Consider the following 12,015-nt stretch of genomic DNA (forward strand, 5'->3'; position numbering starts at 1 on the left):
CAGCTAAGATCTTTGACTATATAAGTTTGCTATATTTATCTTACATTCCTTTTGGTTTGAATTTGAAGGAATATTCTATTCACTATTCTTCTTTGGCTTATAATTTACTCTCCTTATGTCAAAAAACAATATTTTGCTCTATATTTTTGGGGAAAATAACTACTTTGAGTACTTGTAATTGATAATTATTTTGGTATGAAGTAAATAATTATCAGTACATTTGAAAACAAACCAACAAAGCCTTGTTAATTCTGCTGGTTAAGGATGTATTCTTAGTAATTTCATTTTTCAGAATATATTTTTAATGAGATGAATTAGGTTATTTTTAGCTAGTTTGTGTACCTATGAATATTTATTTTAGCATAAAATAAAATTTATTATAACTTCTTTTTCTTAGTTTTCATAGATATGAGATGATAGAGAGATAGACAGACTGATAGACAGACAGACAGACAGACAGAAAGACAGATGATAGATAAGTAGGTAGAGATTTATGGAACTTGTTCACATCAATGACTAAATAGAAATAGAAAGAATTTTGTTATGGCATCACCACTCAATTCTTTGAATCCCTTCTAAGTTATTTGACAAAAAAATCACATCAAAACTTATCCAAAATGCTTAAGTTGATGTTCAATTAAATTTTTCTTCAAATTTGTTTAAAAGTCTGGAAACATCTGATTTGCAAAAGATTCTCTTACACAGTAAAAGTATTCGTCTTCTGGGAAGTATATGAATTAACATAACTTTGGAAATAATTATTGATTATGACCTTTTCTTCACTTAGAGGCATCTCATTTAACAAAATATATTCAGAAACAGTTGGAGAAATTTAAATATTATTAAGTTAAGTGTATTTTTGCCAAGATAACATTTCAAAGAAATATTTTTGCATGTCGAACCTTCCAAATGAGGCCTATAGCTTTATTTAATATTCCAGCTCACACTTTGCATTCCAATTCCAATTTTACTCTACTTTTCCTTTCAAATTTTTTTTTGTTTTTGTACCTCTTAACAGACTATATAATTTGCTTATTTAGTATGTTTATAGTTTACTTTCTGTCTTCCCCAGAATGTAAGGGCTCATAACCTCAGTCTTTTTTTTTTAACTGATGTATCTAAAACTCTTAGAATAATGTCCGACATGTAATACATGCTTAATAATTGTTTTTTAAATAAAAACTGGGACTGCATGTATATTTTATTCAGTTATGAAAAATGTTTCCATCATAGCTAATTGCTATCCAAATCCATCTTGAATGTAAAATATCAAGATTGAACCCTAATGTAAACTATAGACTTTGGGTGATAATGATGTTTTATTGTAGGTTCATCAGTTGTAGCAAATGTACCAATCTAGTAGGGGATTTCAATGGTGGGGGAAGCTGTGTATGTGTGGGAGCAGAGGGTATGTGGGAAATCTGTACTTTCCACTTAATTTTACTGTGAACCTAAAACTGCTTTAAAAATAAAGTCTACTAAAACAAAACAAAATAAAACAAAACAAAACACACATCAGACAAATCCCAATGGCAGAGCTTTCTGTAAAATATCTGACCAGTACTCTACAATACTCTCTGGGTAATTAAAAATAAGGAAATTTGAAAAATTGTTGTAGTCAAAAGGAGCCTAAGGAGACATGATAACTAAATGCAATGTGATACTTTAGATGAGATCCTAGAACAGAAAAAAGACACTAAGTGAAAAACTAAGGAAATCTAAATGAAGTATGGACTTTAGTTAATAATAATGGATCAATATTAGTTTATTAATCATAAAAAATATGCCATACTAATATAAGATGTTAAGAATAGGAGAAACTGATGACAGGTATATAGGAACTTTCTATGTTTTTCAATTTTACTGTTGATCTACAACTATTCTAAAAAAAATGAAGTTTATTTTTTAAAAACTGAATTCCCCAAACTGGTCCCAATTATCAACCAAACAACTAAATCTGGCTTAAGTTCTTTCCAAAAATGTCTGATTTTATATTTCCTTTCAAATAATTGTGTTAAGTAAAAAGGTTGGGGATAGGCAATTCAATAGATGGCAGTGAGGGTAAATGAATAAGGCTCAGAGCCTTGCCTAGAACTGGTCACTTAAAGGGACTTGGGTGCTGCCACTTATAACATTTTTTTTAATTAAATTTATTGAGTGGCATTGGATGTGAAATTATATAGATATTAAGTGTACAATTCACTAATACATCGTCTGTATATTGCATGCCGTGTTCACCACTCAAAGTCATATCTCCTTCCATCACCATATATTTGCCCCCTATTCCTCTTACTTACCTCCCCTTTTCCCCCTATTTGCTTTGCTTTGCCTACACAGGGCCCTTCTTCTAGAGCACTGCATTCTTTGAAGGCAGTCCAAGGATAGAATCAGTGAGGGCAAGAGTAAGACTTCTCACTACTCTAGGCATTCAGAACATTTACACAAATAACACGATCCCAAATTTCTAAAATCAAATGTTGACCTTTAGGAGATGCGTATAAAGCAGAGAAAAACAAGATGCCCTGGCTTAGTTTTCATCAATATTTTGAATTGTCCCTTTATTTGCTGCCAGATGGTTTTTATAACTTCCACTCCCTCTCTTCTCTAGGACATTGTTTTTAGTCAGATTGAAAAGTGAAAGTTGCAGCTTTCTTTTCTAAAGTGGGAGAATTAAGACTGGGAAAAGGAGTAGTATGTAAAGCAATGTAAGACAAGCTGCAGAATTTGTGAAGCTGCAAAATAAAAATGCAGGGCCTCTTCTTAAAAAATGATTACAAATTTCAAGAGCATGACAGCAGGGCACTGAATCAAGCATAAGGGCCCTATGCTACTGCACAGATCACATCTGCCTATGAAGCCGGCCAGCCCTGCTTGAATGCCTTCATCATAGACATTTCAGGAGCAAATCAGTTTTGGGAAAGACTACCAAAGGTGAGGACTTAGAAAATAGATTCCCTTACTACTTTGGATATTTGCTAGTCCCTTAGAAAATCTGTGTATATACAGAGGTATGTGAACCCCACATTGCAAACATGTTTTTAACTAGTTTTTAAGATCCATTTTAACCAGTTTGAGATTTCCAACTAATTAAATATTCAGCTAAACTCAAAATTGCACAATGCATAGAAGTGTTTATTTTTTTTGTAGACATTTATGAAATCAAGCAGTTTGAGAAAATACATTTATAGCTCATTATGTCATAATTACTTCCTAACATCAAAAAGCTCAAAAAAATTATTTAGTTTTGTTTTGAGTTATGTCTTTTGACTGCATGGAAAAGTTATAGCTCTATGTAGCCCAGAGTGCATTCCTTATTTTATATCTATGAAATATACAAGATAGGAAAGCCAACTAAATCTTAACAGATACAAAGAAAATGAAAAGCAACAGACCTCAAGAAATCCTATAAATATTGTACACATGTGATTAAGGCCTTTAAATTTATGACCATTATTAAAATTTTCCAGCATTAAAAATTGCTTTAAAAGGAATGCCACATGTTTGAAATCTTCTAAAAGAAAATAAAAAAGTAAAACTAAACAACAAAATAAAAATAGAGCCATTTGAGACTGAGATCATGGAACAAAACTGCAATTCTAAATGGTCACTTTGTGACCTAGATTTGTTAAAAAAGACTTGGATAATTCTTGAAGATTTACAGGACATCATTCTGCAAGCTAATGTCTGGGCTATATTAAAACCTGAACACTAGGTGTCTGGGCCTCTACTTTGAATGATTACTGCCCTCTGGTCTCCAGAACTGTCCAATAGTTTGTGAAAATTAATTTTGTTCTGTTATTCCAATATTCTATTAAGTTCATCTAAGTGAAAGAAGCTTAGGTTGAGGTCCTTGTGTGTTTAGTGCTTCAAAACTTAGAATCTCAAAGGATTATGCAGTGAACATTTTATCTGAGCTTTTTTAAAATTGGCTTCTTTTTTTAAGTAAGATTATGACATTTTTGAGCCTTAGAACATATATGCTGTATGAATAACATTCGAGCTGGCCTAATTATATCCTGGGCTATTCGTTGATGCTATTTTGACTCACAGAATTCAGAAGGCACTGTAAATAATATATAAGCTAACTTTCCTTACTTCTTATTTTGCTAATGAGTATATCTAGACTCAAAGAGCTTATATAATTTATAAATGGTAGGTCTATACAATAAATATCTATTGAACATACAAACAATGTGCTAAAGCTCTGGAGGACCCATTTCGAACTCTGTTCTGTTATCAATTGATAATTTTCCATTAGGAGAACATGGTCAAAGCTGTTTTTAAGGAAAATTAATTGGTATTTAGGATGATTTAAAAATAAGTATTACTCTGGTTATTAAAATCCTCATGGTTATTCATCAATAAGATTTTTTATTCATGGGACATAGTATAAAAAATTAAAATAATGGCTTTGAAAGAAATTTTACAGCTCTCTATTCCACATTCCTAGTTTTATTATAGCTATTTGAAGAGATCTGCTCCCAACACCCACGAAGATTGTAATTTCTATGACACTGGCTAATTTTGATCCCTACCTACTTTTCCACCAATATCTCTTCTGCCCTATAAAAATCTTATGTTCTTACTAAATGAGAAGGTATGACATAACCCGGATGTTGTCCCTGAAATCCCACTCTTGCTCATGTCGCTGTCTCATCCTGAAGTGTCTTCATCTGATCTATAATCATTCAAGTCTTATCATCTTTCATCTTCTCCATAAACTTATAGCTAGTTTGTTTGTTTGTTTACCTTGACCGTGGCATACCTCGAAATTACTCTTTTCTTTCTCCAAGTAGTTATCTAATTTAATCTTGTTTGGTGCACAGAACATAGACTTTGAGATAAAGATTTACATTTAAGGCACAGTTCTGAGTATAACATCTGTAAATCTCAAAAGATTATCCTGAACTTTATAAAGCATTGCTGCAAAAACTGAATTAGGTGATGTGTATTAAAACACTTTGCAATACGAGAAGCTCTACACATATACAAGTGACAGTTGGCAAACTGGTGACTCAAGAGAGCCAATGGGGTCATTCCATTTGAATCTAATAGCCTGAGAACCAAGTGAAAGATTTCATCTTACTTTGAAGCTCAGAGACAGTCAGGAAAAGAGACTGTATTCTCTCTTATTCTGCCTTTTTGTTCCATTCAGGCCTCCTATGGATTGGATGAGGCCCACCTACCTTGGAGAGGGCAATCTGTTTAACTCAGTCTACTGATTCACATGCTAATCTTGTCTAGGCACACACTCATGGACAGACCCAGAATAATGTTTAACCAAATATCAGAGCACCTTGTGGCCCAGTAAGGTTGACACAAAAAATTAACCATCATACACAATATATACAAGAACTGATCTTATTTATTTTTGCAGCTATGAGGGCAAAGACTTTGCTATATTTTTTCTAGAATCATTAGCACTTAACACAATGCCTAACATCTTTAGGGTTAAATAAATCTTTACTGCTCAATTACTTGGTTAAAAGATGAATTGAATTAATAAATTAGTAAATGACCAATTAAATCAATTAATAAGAAGATGTTGAATCAATAAATACAAAAAATGCTTTCTTCCTTCCACTTTATTTTTGGCCATTTTTATTAACAGTTGATTTTTCTTTTCCTGAATAATTAATAGTACCCTCATCTGTATTGTCATAGTATTTTGGAAAATAACTTTAGACATAGTTTTATTATTTATTTATTTATTTATTCTAGACATGGTTTTAGATTTGATAACTTTTCTTGGCATGATTTTTAATACTGATCATATTGAATAATAACTGCTCATGTTAGACTGAGACTATTTTTTGTTAACCTTAGCATTCTCATGTGTCAAAAACAAAATAGACGTTCAATAAATTTTGCTTCATTGCATCAAATTAAATGTGTTTCTTCGCTCCTTTATTATCATTCTGCTCTCCCTATTGTGAGGAACCCATTCAGTTTCCCTGCTCTTCACGTTTGCCACCTGAGCCCTGGCAGTTCTGAGGAGACAAATAGGGAAGCCTAGAAATTCTGTTTATGTCTTCCAAAGCAGTTCTTCATGTGAGGTGTATGTGTGAGAGTGAAGTGGAGTCAGGGGAAGAGAATGAACCCTTTCTATGTTTATGTACTGTATTGTGTGATATCAATTTGACATTTTTTTTGCCTCATTTTACAGTGAAGAACACATTTTAGATTAACTGGCTTTCTAGGAGATCAAACATCTGGCATAGGAAAATCTAGTCATGTGCTCCCCTAATTAAAACACTTGCCATGGTCCTAGGGATACAGTCCAAATCCTTTAACTATTTGCAAAGCCCTTCTAGACTTGGCTGTCTCTTATCTCTAAGTTCCAGTCACCAGCAACCTCTTATAGACCCTTGAATCCACTATTTCCTTTTACCTAGCCCCTGCCTAGAGTAGTCTAGAAGTCCCTTTCCCTTGCTCACTCCCTCCTGACCTTTGGAAATGTCTATGGGCTCCCAGTGGGAGACTTAGAAGGAAGCTGATGTGAGAACAAGAGGCCCAGAATGGAAGCTTCAGAGCAAGATGATTAGTTACAGAAAGTATAGGTGACCCAAATTTTTCACATTCTGAAAGTTATAACAAACTTATTCCTCAGATATGAGCAGCTCATCAATGTCAGCAGCAAGCTCATGAACATTGAAAAAAATTTTTCAATTAACGCTAGTCTTCATTGGAAGAATTCTTAACTAAAGGACTCCTTCCTTCTTAATTTAATTCTTGCATTAAAATCATTCCTTTCTCAATCCTTTTCTTTCACATACAAAATGCAAGTAACCCAAACAGTTAAATAAGCTTGTGTATAGAAAACAAAATATTGACACAAAACACCAGTTTAAATCCATTGGAAAATGCTGAGAAGGAGAGAGAAAGGGAGAGAGAGCAAGGCCTGCTCCCAGCCACAATTTCTTTTACTGTTGTCTCTACTGCTTGTTACCAATGAGAGAATTTCATGTCACTTTTCTTTTAATCTGATTGCCATTTCTTACTAAGACTTGGCAGTCAGGATTTAGCTCACTTGGATACCAAGAAGAAGCCTATCATTTGGAACCCATGTAGAAATGGGAAAAGAGAGGCTAGAGTTAACCTCAGGTCACTTGAATTTTACCCCTTTCGAACATGAGAAGGTCCGTTGTTGGGGAGAAAGGGGAAAAAAATTACAGCATAATGGTGTCCTTTAAAAATGTAATGTGTTCTAGAAGTTGATCTTATAAATGACCTACCTCTTATTGTAAACAGAACTCCCTCCCTGACATCCTGAACATGTCAGAGAGAATTCTTGCTTGAGGTAAAATTAATAACATTTTATTCTTATGTTTCTCTTTTTCAAATGTATGTATATACATTTCTCTAAAGAGAAAGCACATTTTCTGTATTATTACCATCTTTATTATAGTATAAAACTTTGATTTTTATTCAAAAAAACTTAATTATTTCTTTCTCTTAAGAAATTATTCATTGGCAGCAACTTTTACTTTAAAAACTTTTGTCTCAAAAGTAAGCAAGTAAGCAAAGGAAGTAAAATCCCTGCCTTGAAGCTTCTTAGGTATGATCAGATTATTTGGTTTTGTCTTGCTCAAAAGTATGGACTTCCTCAAATCTAATAAAATAGAATTGTTTTAAAAAGAATTAATACAAAGGGAAGAAATCCTAAAGGAATGAAAATTATTTTACTCAGAGATTTCTCTGCATCAAACCACCAACTAACTATAGACCAGAAATAGACACAATGATTAACCATTAGTGGGTGAATAAATAAAATTGCAGACATCTTTTACATCGTTATAGACGTACAAAAGCTTCTGTGTATTTTTTCTTCTTCACAAGCACACAGTCAACATCTCTGCAGTCCTTTGCAATTTGCAAAGGGTTTTCAGATCTCACATATCCTGAGCCTTATAACAAAGGCTCCTTTCAGGCCAGTGCAGGTGCTTCTACTAAGACATTTTTATCAAAACATTTCTACTATTCCATTTCAATTTTACTCTTAAAACTTTTTGTGATAACTTAATTTTCACTTTCTTTTAAAAAATTAATTAACTTATCAACCAAATTACCATTTATCGAAAATTTTTCTTCATAAATCACCTTGTTGGTTCTGAAGTAAAAAGATAGACAATATAATCTCAATCTGAAAGAGTTTGTATTCTATTTGGATAAAAAAGAAAAAAAACTAAATATTATAAAACTATGACCTACTTAAATAAAGGTTTATGATGCTTAGATAGTAATGGTAAATACTTAAAGTATCACACATAAATTAATTTATGAAATCAATGACTAAAGAAGAGGTTCTGGTCTGATTGCCCTCAGGCCAAGGATGTGCAATACATATATTTGATCGTTTGAATTTTTAAGGTCCAAGACTTATACATTAGAAATTTCCACATTGACATGGTAAAATTTTTTTAATAATCAAAACTCATAGCAACATTGGGCCCACATTTCTATGTAGCACAAGCGAGTGGGTTGAAGAAGCGGCTCTATTTAGGTGAGATTTGTTCAACGTCGAGGCTCCCTGTAAGGGGCTCTCTTGTTAAACCCAGCCCAGCTCATTCCCTATGATCCTGGGCTCTGTATACAGCTAAGTTTGCAAGCTATGTGGTAAACTAATAGTTGCTGTGGACCATTGGAAGAGAGATATTATAGGCTTGGGTTCTAAGATCCCAAAATAAGATGTGAGGCACTGAGTTTCAGGGGATAGAAGATAGGATGGCATGAATAAAAGCTCCAACACAAGAAAGCAGAAGGTGTGTTTCATGAGAAATAAGTAAGCCAGTTGTATATATCATTGTGTTAAGTGCAGCCTCCACAGTTTCTTAAGGAGGATAGTGACAATGATATTCTCTTTTATCTCATCTAAACTGCTCTCTAAATAATAACAATTTGACTACTGCCGGTCAGAACTTGCTTTTCCTGCTACTCTGTTTCACCTTTTCTTACTAGTCTGCTTTACCTTAAAAGTGGCAGCCCTCGGTGATTTCCACCCAGGCTAACTTATCTGCAGCAGATGTGATCTGCTTGACATGGCCAGTGACTGGCGGTCAGAGGCACCACTAGGGTAATACGCATGCACTCCTATAGGGGATAAACAAAGAGACAATACCTTTTCACACAACTGCTCCCATAAGCCCTTCTGACAAAAAGTTGTTAAACGCAAACGTCTTAAAGTGAAAAAGTATGTTTCTGGATAATGCTGAAGTTGAGAGCACTATATCTTAAATATCTGAGTTTTTGATTATATAATAGGAAAAACAAAATACATAACAGAAAATTTTAAGTGAGCTTAACTGTTCACACTTTTCAGAAAATTTATTTTGCTGGCTTAATTAATCTTACCTGAAACTAAAAGATTAATATGAATAAAGAAAAGAAAAATACAGGAAGACTATTCTTTTGTATAAAGACATGATCCTTGAATGGAACTTGTGAAAACAAGACAAAAAGAGTACCTATGAGGTTGCTGATTGCTATTAAATTTTTCAAAATACTGAAGAATGACAGTCTATAAAAATTAATTGCTTCACTTTTGAGGTAATTCAATTGTCATGTGTAAGTTATTGAATACAATGTCTCTATAAGTGACATTAGTCTATGTGGAAAGAAGTTCAGTGTGCACTTTTGGAATGTACTGCATCTCTTCCCTTTGAAATTTCATGTGGTTCAAGTTTCCATCTGCTCTTAATTTGATTTAGTGGCAGAGAATGAGCTGAGCTTCTGTACTCAAGCTGAAGCACGCACACTTCACCAGACCTGCTTCTTCATATATCAGCTAAAGTTTGCAGAAAACTTTATGTAGACTCAGAAACTTTATGACTTTCTGTTAATAACATCAAAATGTATTTTTGACCTCTTAGCTGTCCAGTTCACTCAAAGCTGTTATGTGACTTTTTAGATAGTTAAATAAATAAATAAATAAATAAGAGTTTCTGTTATAGCTCCTATTTTATATTATTTTAGTTTTTCTTTTTACATCGGAATCTTTACCATAAAGCAACTGAATTACTTGATTTGAAATAGACTGAGTATTGTCTTTAAGGTCTCTTCGAACTTTCTAGTCTCTTCAGTTCAATTCATCTAATATGTAAGGATCATTTCTATGTTCCAGGCACTGTGATAAGCATCGGCCTAGAGCAGTGAATACGACTGACGGAGCGCTTACCTCCCCTGAGTTTTCAGCTTTTGGAGAAGACAGAGATTAACCATGAAGACCTAAAAACCCAGTCTTTATAGTTCAAACAAATTTTTTTTTTTTTTTTTTACTGCTTGCCACTATCCTGTACCCACAGTGTCAAAACAGAACTGGGTGTGATCTGCTCTGGCTGTATTCACCACAAGCATCGAGTGGTGTGGATGCTCCCCAAGCAACAATTTTGGTTCTTAGCCTTCTTTTTCCATTCAGACAAAAAGCCATCTATCCATTTGAGCCAGAGGTTGGCAACCATGGCTTGCAGGCCAGATTTGGCCTGTTGCCTGTTTTTGCATGGTCTAAAAGCTCAGAATGATTTTATATTTCTTAATAGTTGACAGCAAGTCAGGAAAAGAATATTTCATGACATGTGAAAATGTTATGAAAATCAAATTTCAGTGTCCATAAAGTTATATTCAAATAGTTATGTTTATTCATTTGTATATTGTCTATGTTTGCTTTCTTGCTACAACAACAGAGTTGAGTAATTACAACAGAAACTGTAATGGCCCAGCCAGAAATATTTACTATCTGACCTTTTACACAGAAGTTTGCCAACCCATGATCGAAGATGCTATATTATCTCTTTTCTGATTGTTTCCACCCATTATTCACTGTAGACTGTGGACCATACAATATACCATCTCCTCGTCTATCGTTCTCGTTCCTGAATTTTTCTTCAAACAAGTGCATGACAACCTCACTTTACAAAAAGTCTTATGACTCATGTTCAAAACAAGGAGGGAAGATGACATGCCTCTAGCAAGCCAGAGGCATACTCCCCCTGTAAATTTAACTTGACTTCTTTAAGCCCCATAACATGACACAATCATGTATCTATGCTTGGGGTGTTTCAATTTTAAGGACAAAAACTCATTTTTTTACTTAGCTTTCCCATACCACTACTTTGAATAGGCTGATTCTATGATATGGTTTAATAAAACATTTTGGCTTTCTAATTTCTAAAATTATCAGGGGTTAAGTTACATAATTTTAAACAAATTTAGCTACCAGATTTATTTTATAATAGTTGTTCTCCTCTAAAATTTCCAAGAATTTCTATAATTAAGAATATTTAGATAATCCTCATCCTTCTTAGGCATGCATTCTTGGGCCTCAGTTTCCTTTGTCCTTGAAAGGTAAATATTTTGTGACTATTAAACTAAATAGCACACAGAAAGCTTACTTTTACAATTAAAGACAATTTGTGTCTGCTTCACAGTATAAGTGCAATAAACAGAAGTGATTACTTAAAAAAAAAGAAAAAAAAGAATACCCAATAGTTGATATATTCTCCAAATGGCAATGTTAGATGAGTATAGCTAGCTCTACTAAGTGCTTATTTAGTTATCTAGTTATACTATGTACTTATTGAAACTCCCTAATGTATGGCAGTGATAATTGATCCATGGGAGTAGATTATACTATTTAGAATCAATTTCTTCATTTTCCATATTTATCTCCATAAAATATGCATGATTGATTATAACTATCTAATATTTTCACTTTATTATTTTCCTCACACAAATAATTATTGACAATATTTTCTTATATTATAATTTTACATGCCATTTAAATGCTTACTTTAAAATATACTACACATTTCATCTGATTCTTAGTTCCAGATTATATTGCAGCAAGTTGTCATTTAAACCATCTTTATTAGATTCTTATTTTTGGCAAATAATGTTTCTTCATGAAGTAAAACAGTTTGGGACCAAGAGAATATTGTTATGCTTAACCTAATTCTTTGAATAATATCCAAATGCTTTTACTACCTTTCAAAGATACTTCTCCAATTGTTAATGTTGAGT

The 12,015-nt window shown here is 33.2% G+C and overlaps 1 long non-coding RNA gene across 1 annotated transcript in view; it reads left to right on the forward strand.

The window, feature by feature from the left end:
- Positions 1 to 2,798: 2,798 nt before the first annotated feature.
- Positions 2,799 to 12,015, forward strand: part of LOC107509277 — a 64,742-nt gene continuing 55,525 nt past the window's right edge. Inside the window, exon 1 of the long non-coding RNA XR_001596489.2 lies at positions 2,799 to 2,931. This is a non-coding gene — a long non-coding RNA (uncharacterized LOC107509277). The remainder of the gene's footprint in view (positions 2,932 to 12,015) is intronic.

Source organism: Rousettus aegyptiacus, unplaced genomic scaffold (assembly GCF_014176215.1).
Source record: "Rousettus aegyptiacus isolate mRouAeg1 unplaced genomic scaffold, mRouAeg1.p scaffold_m13_p_1, whole genome shotgun sequence".
NCBI classification, from domain to species: Eukaryota; Metazoa; Chordata; class Mammalia; order Chiroptera; family Pteropodidae; genus Rousettus; species Rousettus aegyptiacus.